Genomic DNA, 9,047 nt, shown 5'->3' with positions numbered 1-9,047 from the left:
CTGTTCCCAAGAGCATTTACTCCTTCTGTAGAGTAGGTGAAAGAAGTTATTGCAAGATATTATCTCCTTTGAGATATTTTGTAAACATTTTTGTACAAATACCTCCCCAAACTGAGTATTAGGGGTTGGTGATATCATTCTGGAGCTGCGCTGTAAATTTGAGAACTCTTCTGAATAAAAGGTCACTGGAATGCTTTGCTGATGAACTCTCTGGTTATGGAATTAATGGAAGAAGCCCATGTTGCAGAATTCTTGAATTATTTCATGGATCAATAAGTCTTTTTAACTCTTGTTCTACTGTTTCTGTGTTTTATATATCATCTATATATCATGTTCTAAATTATAGGGAAAAAGAATAACCTGGAACCTGCTTAACTGTACTCTGTGTTCAATTCCTATCATTTTTTAAGTTTTCTTCAGGACTAGCATAGGCAGGAATTCTTAACTGTTCCTGTTTCCCTGGTTCTTACACTTCGAATATAACCAAGGAAATCTTAACTGCTCCCTCGTAATATTCATACACATTCCTTCTGTCAACATGATGAAAGATTCTTAATTGCCTTTCATCCCCTGACTCCATTTCACCTGATTACAGCTTGAAATTTGTTCCATGATTAATTATCTTGCTTTTTAGTTCCTCCTTTTGTCAAAGAAACCATATTCAACAGTTCACCTTCATTGACTCCATTAACCCAATGGTCTGAACTTCTCATACTTTGCACCCCTATTCTATTGAATATCACCATCCAAAGATCAACAAATACTTGTACTTCATAACTAGCCTAACATATAGCAAAACAAAGCTAAATCATAAAGAGAGATCCCTCTCTAGCTGCAGATTGGCTATAATTTACATCTAAAAGATTGGCTAGTGGTTACCTCGGCCGTATTCCATTTTCTCACAGCTTTTGGGGAACAACCTGAGTGATAACAGGTGGTACGGGTGAAGTTGAAGGTGATGGAAGTGAAGCCAGTGGTGGTGTGGGTGGAGGTGGTATTTGCGGAAATCCTTGTCTTATCAATTGAATAGAACTTCGCAGAGAGACCTTCGCGATCCCTTCTTCATCCCCTCGCAGAGGTGAAATCAAGGGGCTATGCTCTAGACCCTTATTTCCTTCATTTCTGTAAATTCTTCCGCTTCTCGTAGACCCGAACATCAAGGTAGCTACATAACCCGCTTTTCACACAACAACATTTTAATCCAAGTATTCAAAGATTTTACGTACTTACATCGCGGTCCTTTGAAAAAGTATCGCTCTGCCTCGCTATAGCTGACTGAGGTGTCAACCGTGAACTCAGTAGCAAATCCTCCAATAATGCCATCGAGTCAATGATCGACGGCACGGGTGATATTATCCTCTGTTTCTCCCTGGTTACAACTTTTGTTTGCATATCTGTAGGAAAAGTCCCCCCCACACCCCCTTGTGTGGAGGGGTGTACAAACTTCCTAGGTTATACATCCGACTGAAACAAAGACCTCTGAACAATCATGCTCCACATGCAACAGATGTAGTCCAGATCATCCTCACTCTCATAGCCACGGACTCGTTCCATGTAGCACGATCCTTTAGCAGGATCTAGGGGTATTATTACATGTAATGATTTCTTCTCAAAGATCATCTTCTGCTTCTTTAGATTGAATCCCCATTCATATCAGTAGCCCAGTTAATTCCTAGGAGTGCAAGGTACAGATTGCTGTCATCAACAATCCCTATTACTTCAAAATCTACCAACGCACTTTCTCCCTCAGTATCCACGGTTACTCCATGCAATCACCCCATGGGTATGATTTTTTGTTGATTTTCCATCCTCAACTGAATCAATGACCATTGCAACGCAGGTCTCCCCATTCGCTCCCATGTTTGTTTCGGTAAGACATTTGCATTTGATCCTAGATCCAGAATGACTTGATCCATCTCATATTCTCCGATCTGCGCGATCAATCTTATTTCACACCCGGTCCTTGTTTTATGATTTCTAATCTTACGGACTACGCGTGGTTCTCCTGGCGTGGTCCCAACACATTTGTTGATGAGTTCCTGTAACCCTTTCATAGCCTTACTGTCCCGCAGTAACTTCATACAAGTTTCTAGGAAAGTAGTGAGCATAGAGGGGTCCATCTCCGGCTCAGGCTTATCTTTGCTTCCTGAAGTGGAGGCCTTGGCAAAGCTCTTCTTAGCTTCCATGAAGGTTTCATAAGCGTGCTCCAAATCAAACTCAGCCTCTTTCGTCGGGGCCTTGCGAACCCAGGTGTTGTCTTCCGGTTGGTTCCGTTTGTCATCCTCCATCGTGATTCCACTTTGGAGCACTATATTTAAGTTCAGATCTTCCTCATGTGGATCAGACCTCATCATTTGTAGGTTCTGAGTCGGGGGAGGTGGTAGTGCTCCTTTTTCATGTATCCTAGCTATCAACGTAGGACAATCTTCTGTTTCATGATCAAACAACGTGCAATACGTGCATGATGGATGGGTTGGATTAGTGAAATTGCGGGGACAATGTCTTGTCCCTTCGCAATTGGAGCAAATCAACTGCCCGCAACCTCTACCAGGTCCTCCTCTGCCTCGGCCTCATTTGCGCCGTCCCTGCATTCTGGTCAAGGGGCCGCGTTTCGACCTGAACTCGGTAGCCAGGCATTCTATCCATCATCAATTCATACCTCATACAAGTATGCTTGTCATGTCCCACTGACCTACAAAAGTTGCAGAACAACTGTTGCGGAGTTTGCATATACTTCTGTAACAAGTGGAAGTTATCTGTGGCATGCTTTCTAACTATTTGACAGATAGCGCACCATAAAGGAGATGCCACACTAGGTCCTACTTGAGCTTCTGGTCTTGGAGGCACCAGTCCTCCTCTTGCAAGGTAATTTTTAAATACTGGGCAATGGTCCTTGTCATGACCCTGACTCAGGGAAAATTTTAAGAACCCCCCCTAAATTTATAAATATAATAAATGGGCGAATCTCCATGGTATATAGGAAAAATGGAAGGCGATTTTATCAATAATATAATATGTATATATAATTTTTTGGCGAATCTCTCACCAAGCATGGCGAATATTTTACTTAATTATAAAATCTTGTAAGATCTTGGCGAGTCTTTCACTAAATAATAAAACTTTGTAAAGTCCTAGTGAATCTTAGCATAGGCTACATGCTGGTTTAATTCCCCCATTTAAATAGGCTACATTCCAGGTGAATACCATGGGTCAATACCATGTGCCATTTTGGTGAATACCATGGGTCAATACCATGTGCCATTTTTATTTTTATTAGAATATTTTACTCAATTATAAAATCTTGTAAGATCTTGGCGAGTCTTTCACTAAATAATAAAACTTTGTAAATTCCTAGTGAATCTTAGCATAGGCTACATGCTGGTTTAATTCCCCCATTTAAATAGGCTACATTACAGGCGAATACCATGGGTCAATACCATGTGCCATTTTGGTGAATACCATGGGTCAATACCATGTGCCATTTTGGTGAATACCATGGGTCAATACCATGTGCCATTTTTATTTTTATTAATTCTAATATTAGGGTTAATAATGGTTTTTTGCATGGTATTAATAACAATCTAGTCCATGGTATTTGGACCATAGTATTTTGGCCATAGGTTTCACCTAAATATAACCCATTTTTTGAGTGTTCGTAAATATAAGGTGACTTATGGAGTAAATATAAAAAAATGTTTTATTTGTTTACCATACCTCTCGTTTATTTATATTTTTTATTAATTTACCATACCTCTTTTACAAATATGGTATTTGGCCCATAGGATTCACTTAAGTAAAACCTCTTTCTTGAGCCTTCATAAATAGAATGAGGGTTATGGACTAAATATAAAAAGAGGTTTTATTTATTTACGATACGTCTAATTTATTTATATTTTTATTTATTTACCATACCTTTTGAGTAAGTATAAAAAGACGTTTTATTTATTTACCATACCTCCACTTTACTTATATTTTTATTTGTTTACACCCTTACATGTATATAAGGTGACTTATGGAGTAAATATAAAAAATGTTTTATTTATTTACCATACCTCTCATTTATTTATATTTTTATTAATTTACCATACCTCTTTTATAAATATGGTATTTGGCCCATAGGATTCACTTAAATAAAACCTATTCTTGAAAATGTATGAATGGATTCACTTAAATAAAACCTATTCTTGAAAATGGGCGAATGGAAGGTTGTAAGTCCTAATTTCAAGGGCTAAATTTACCTTTTTTACCCTCTCCCTTAAAATAAGGTGGGCTATTTGAGGTGATTTGTAAAAATGTACTATGATACAAAATATTCGCCCACTAAAAATTTAAAACCCCTTAATTTCGCCAAAGGGCGAACATTCGCCCCTAAAATTATCCTTGCCCTGACTCTTGCATTTCAAGCACCATACTTCCTCGCGCACTTCTGGTCAAACCTTCTTGTCCTATTTCAGACTTTGCATCTTAAGGCACAGATTCTTCAGCTGTGCATGGATCTACTAGACTCCTAGATTAGGATCCTACATCAGAGTCTCGTGTAGTCTCATGGGAATCTCCAAGGCTTCTGCTTGAGTTTTTATCTTCAACTACGACAACGCACTTCTTAGGTGTGGTAGTAGCAAAGCCACAAACCACTCGCGATGTTGTCCATTTGTCAAATTCATGTTTGGCTTCACGGATCGTACATTTAAGCCTCTGATCTATTTCCTAAGGCATCTCACCTAGTGGCATCGTGATCTCTTTGAATCCAACAATCGACTATGCTTCAGATTTAGGCTTGCTAAATTCCCTATTCAGTTCTGCTTAGATGTCCGGTACTCTAGAATTTGAGTTATTGCTAGAGTACTTAATATAACAGGTTAGCACACGATCTTGCAGAGCACTAACCAGTGTTGCCTTCTTTATGTTATCATCTATAACACCTTGAGCTTCCCATACAGCCCTCACAACAAACCAGAATTGGTCCAGATCCTCATTTCCCAAGCCTTTGAACAAAGGAAACTTCACTGTGTTTTCCATACTGAATCGCGGTGGTGGTGGAGGTGGTACAGGTGAAGTTGGAGGTGATGGAAGTGAAGCCAGTGGTGGTGTGGGTGGAGGTGGTATTTGCGGAAATCCTTGTCTTATCAACTGAATAGCACTTCGCGGAGAGACCTTCGCGATCCCTTCTTCATCCCCTCGCAGAGGTGAAATCAAGGGGCTATTCTCTGGACCCTTATTTCCTTCATTTCTATAAATTCTTCTGCTTCTCGTAGACCCGAACATCAAGGTAGCTGCATAACCCGCTTTTCACACAACAACATTTTAATCCAAGTATTCAAAGATTTTACGTACTTACCTCGTGGTCCTTTGAAAAAGCGTCGCTCTGCCTCGCTATAGCTGACTGAGGTGTCAACTGCAAACTCAGTAGCAAATCTTCCTATAATTCCATCAAGTCAATGATCGACGGCACATGCGATCTTATCCTCTGATGCTTCCAACCTTCGCACTAGCTCTAGGGTCCACACAATAGGACCGTCAAGTTTCCACCTTCCTTGGCTATCTGCTAGCTTCGTGATCCACTCGTATAGCTTAGTAGGGAAGGACACGAAAAATATTTCATGGATCTCTGTATACAGTTAGTTTTCTAACCAATGTTCTTTTAACAGTCATGGTTACTGTTTTCCTGTGCCACGAAATCGTGAATCCTTCTATCCAACTAGCCTTCGATTTCTTTCTTAGTTGGATTCCAATGATATGACATCACACATCTCTTATGTAGATTTCGGTCCTAGCAACGAAACCATTTGTTGGCTTGAGGGGCCCTAACCCAGGTTCAGAGTTAGTTAGCCAAACAAATCTCTACACTATAGGCCCTTTCCGCATCAGCCCACAGAGTGTGGATTGAAGTCTCACGCGAGGCAGTATGGGGGGATGCTGGAACCAAGTTTCCACACCCTTGAGATGGTTGTGATGACGGTTTATTCCGACTATACCTACCTTCGCGTAGGTTGCTTATCCCTCTGCTCTATCTTACTTATCTTATTAACAGATCTTAGTTAGTGTCGCGTAAATTGATGTTCTTACTTGTGTTTACTTAACCAATACAATTATACACATTCGCGTATCATATAAGCATTAGAAGTGAAATTCATACCCAATATATCATATTCATAAACAGGAAATAAAGATGCAAAAATGATAAAATACTCTTATTTATTGATACTTCTAGATAATCACAGACTCGACTCACCTTACGCACTCGGCTACAGGGGTTCGCGCACTCAGCTGTGGACTTCTAGGCCTCCACGCACTTAGGTGCAGAGCCTCTACCTACGCTACGACCCAAAACTTAGACTTCTACTTCCAAGCTATCTCTCAATTATTTATTACTTCCATTGCCTAGTTGATCCTTCTTACTACTTAGAGATTAGCTCTATTTATACAATCCCATGGTTCGCAGACCATGGGAAGATCTTGTACAACTAACATTACATTATCAAAATAAGGGCATACAACCCTATGACTCTTTTAACATCTACACACTCTGCGCCCACAAAAATGCAGAGTCTTTACATGTAGATTACAAAATTAGACCAAACTATGGGCTTTAAGCCCCAAAACAGCCCTTGGGGCATCCCGTACCCAACATGTGGCCATAGGAAAGTGCCTACCACAAATCTTGTATTACCCAAAGAGACCTTTTGAAGAAGGTATTCTATGCACCAAACAGAGATAATATGACCAAGTTACGACCTCGAGAAATTGGTTGCCCAACTAAACCCAACAGGGCCTACAAACACTTGGCATTACATCTCCTGGAGCTGCGGTTTTGCTTGTTTAGGGTTTTCTATTGTCGTTTAATAATAAATAGGCCCTTGAGCCTCATTGTAACATAGTTCAGAGGCATGTAGCTACTACATCTCCTCTCATAGATAAGATACCATCACCAAAGTTAGTTTATTTCCATTATGTTTGTAAGCATATTTCAGTATTTTGATATTAATGAAATCAAGTGTTATTTCTGCTACATCTTTGTATTTATGGTTATATCTATAATTTGTTGTGTTCTTGTTTAATTTTAGATCATTCCAAGACTGGTCCCAAATTCCAGGAAATTCATAAGGAATTTCAGCTCATACAATCTCAGATTCAGCAACACAATGCATGCCTCAACCGCATAGAGAAGGATATCCAATGTCTCCCTCATACGAAATTACCCGGTTCTGGTGTGAAAGACCCAACACTTGTGGACTCTTCTGATGATTAGTAGCATGATTTCATAATGTGGCTTTGTATTTTTGCTTTGTATAGATGAAGGCATTGTAGAATTTGATATTATGTCTTAGTTATCTAGATACTAGGAGAATTAAGGATAATCATACATACATAGCTATGATGGACAGTGTCAAACTCTTCTGTTTTTGGATGTCTTATAATGCGGTAAGGTGGCTAACATACCTGGTTTTCCAATGGACAAGGTAAGGCCACCTAACAATCTGAATATGGATGTAACCAACCTATTTTTTATGAAAATGAATGAAAAATTCCCTCCCAAGCTTACGAAAAAAATATGATGATGTCAACCATGGGGTATGATTCACCATTTTTGGAGTAAAAATGATTAAACAAAAAAAAAACAAAAAAACTACTTTTTCAATTCATATTTTCAACTTATCTTTCTACGATTTTACTTAAATTTTGAGTGGGAGCACTTTTTGGATGTAGAATTCAATTCCTCATTAAAGGAGTGCCCATGTTGCATTCTTTCGATGGAACATGCCACACGAAAAATGAGAAATACATGAAAAACATGATTGCAATCACATTTTTCATGTATTTCTCATTTTTTGTGTAGCAAGTTCCATAGAAAGTGTGCAAATGGGCACTCCTTAGATGAGGAATTAATTTTTTCAACCAAAGAGTGCTCCCACTTGAAAATTTGATTAAAACTATAGGGAGATAAGTTGAAAATATGAGTTGAAAAAGTAGTCTTTTCTTTTTTCGCTCTAAAATTTGATGATATAGTCTAGTTGGAATTTATTATTTACACTAATATTTTATAATATTACTTAGGAGGCCCATTTTGGACCTCAAAATTTCTCTAATGAGGGTGATTCTTGGAATCACCCTCTATCCCACAAAATGACGAAGGGTGATTCTCAGAATCACCCTCTCACCCCTAGCATGACGGAAGGTGTATGGGAATCATCCTCTAGCCCCGGGATGACAGAGGGTGATTCCTAAAATCACCGTCTAGCCTCGGCATGGAAGAGGGTGATTCCAAAAATCACCCTCTAGCCCCCAACACGATGGAGGGTGATTCCGGGAATCACCCATTGTGCCCTCTTGTTGCCAACATGAAAGAAGGTGACTCCTAGAATCACCCTCTGGCCTTGACACAACGAAGGAACCACCCTCTAGCTTGGCACGATGGAGGTCGATTCCAAGAATCGCCCTCTAGCCCCGACACAATAGAGGGTGATTCCTGAAATCACTTTTTGACCTCTAGCATGACAAAGGGTGATTTGCAGAATCACCCTCGGCCCCAACACGACAGAGGTTGATTATCGAAATAGACGTGCAACCCCTCCCAAATGCCAACGGTTTGCATGATAGGGTTCCCACCCTAACCCGTGACTCCTTGGCTTCTAGGAAGAGGTGGGAGGTCAATTCCCAGAATATATTTTAATTTTTTCTTTTATATTTTATAAAAAAAAGAATTTAATATTTTTTTTGTTTATTTTTTATATATGTTTGAATTTTCATCGTTTTATGGGTTACTTTTGGTTATTTAAAAAAGAATATGTTTATTGTTTTGTTTTTTTATACAACTTTTTTATATTTGGTTTTTTTGTCATTTTTAATTCTTCTTTTTTCAATGTTTTAATTTTATTTTATTTTACTTTTTTACTTATTATTATTTTATTTTTTGGCTATGATTTAATTTAATTTCTTTAATTTTTTTTTTGTAGGGGTTGTGTGGATGTTCAACTACCAACCTGGCCCTAATATTTGTCAATTTGATAGTAATTTTTTAGTTTTCATTACAATGAATAAAGTTCACC

This window comes from Pinus tabuliformis, chromosome 8 (genome assembly GCF_031772625.1).
Source record: "Pinus tabuliformis cultivar Carrire ecotype Pingquan chromosome 8, CPIR1, whole genome shotgun sequence".
Classification (NCBI taxonomy): domain Eukaryota; kingdom Viridiplantae; phylum Streptophyta; class Pinopsida; order Pinales; family Pinaceae; genus Pinus; species Pinus tabuliformis.
Note: the sequence above shows the minus strand (reverse complement) of the source record.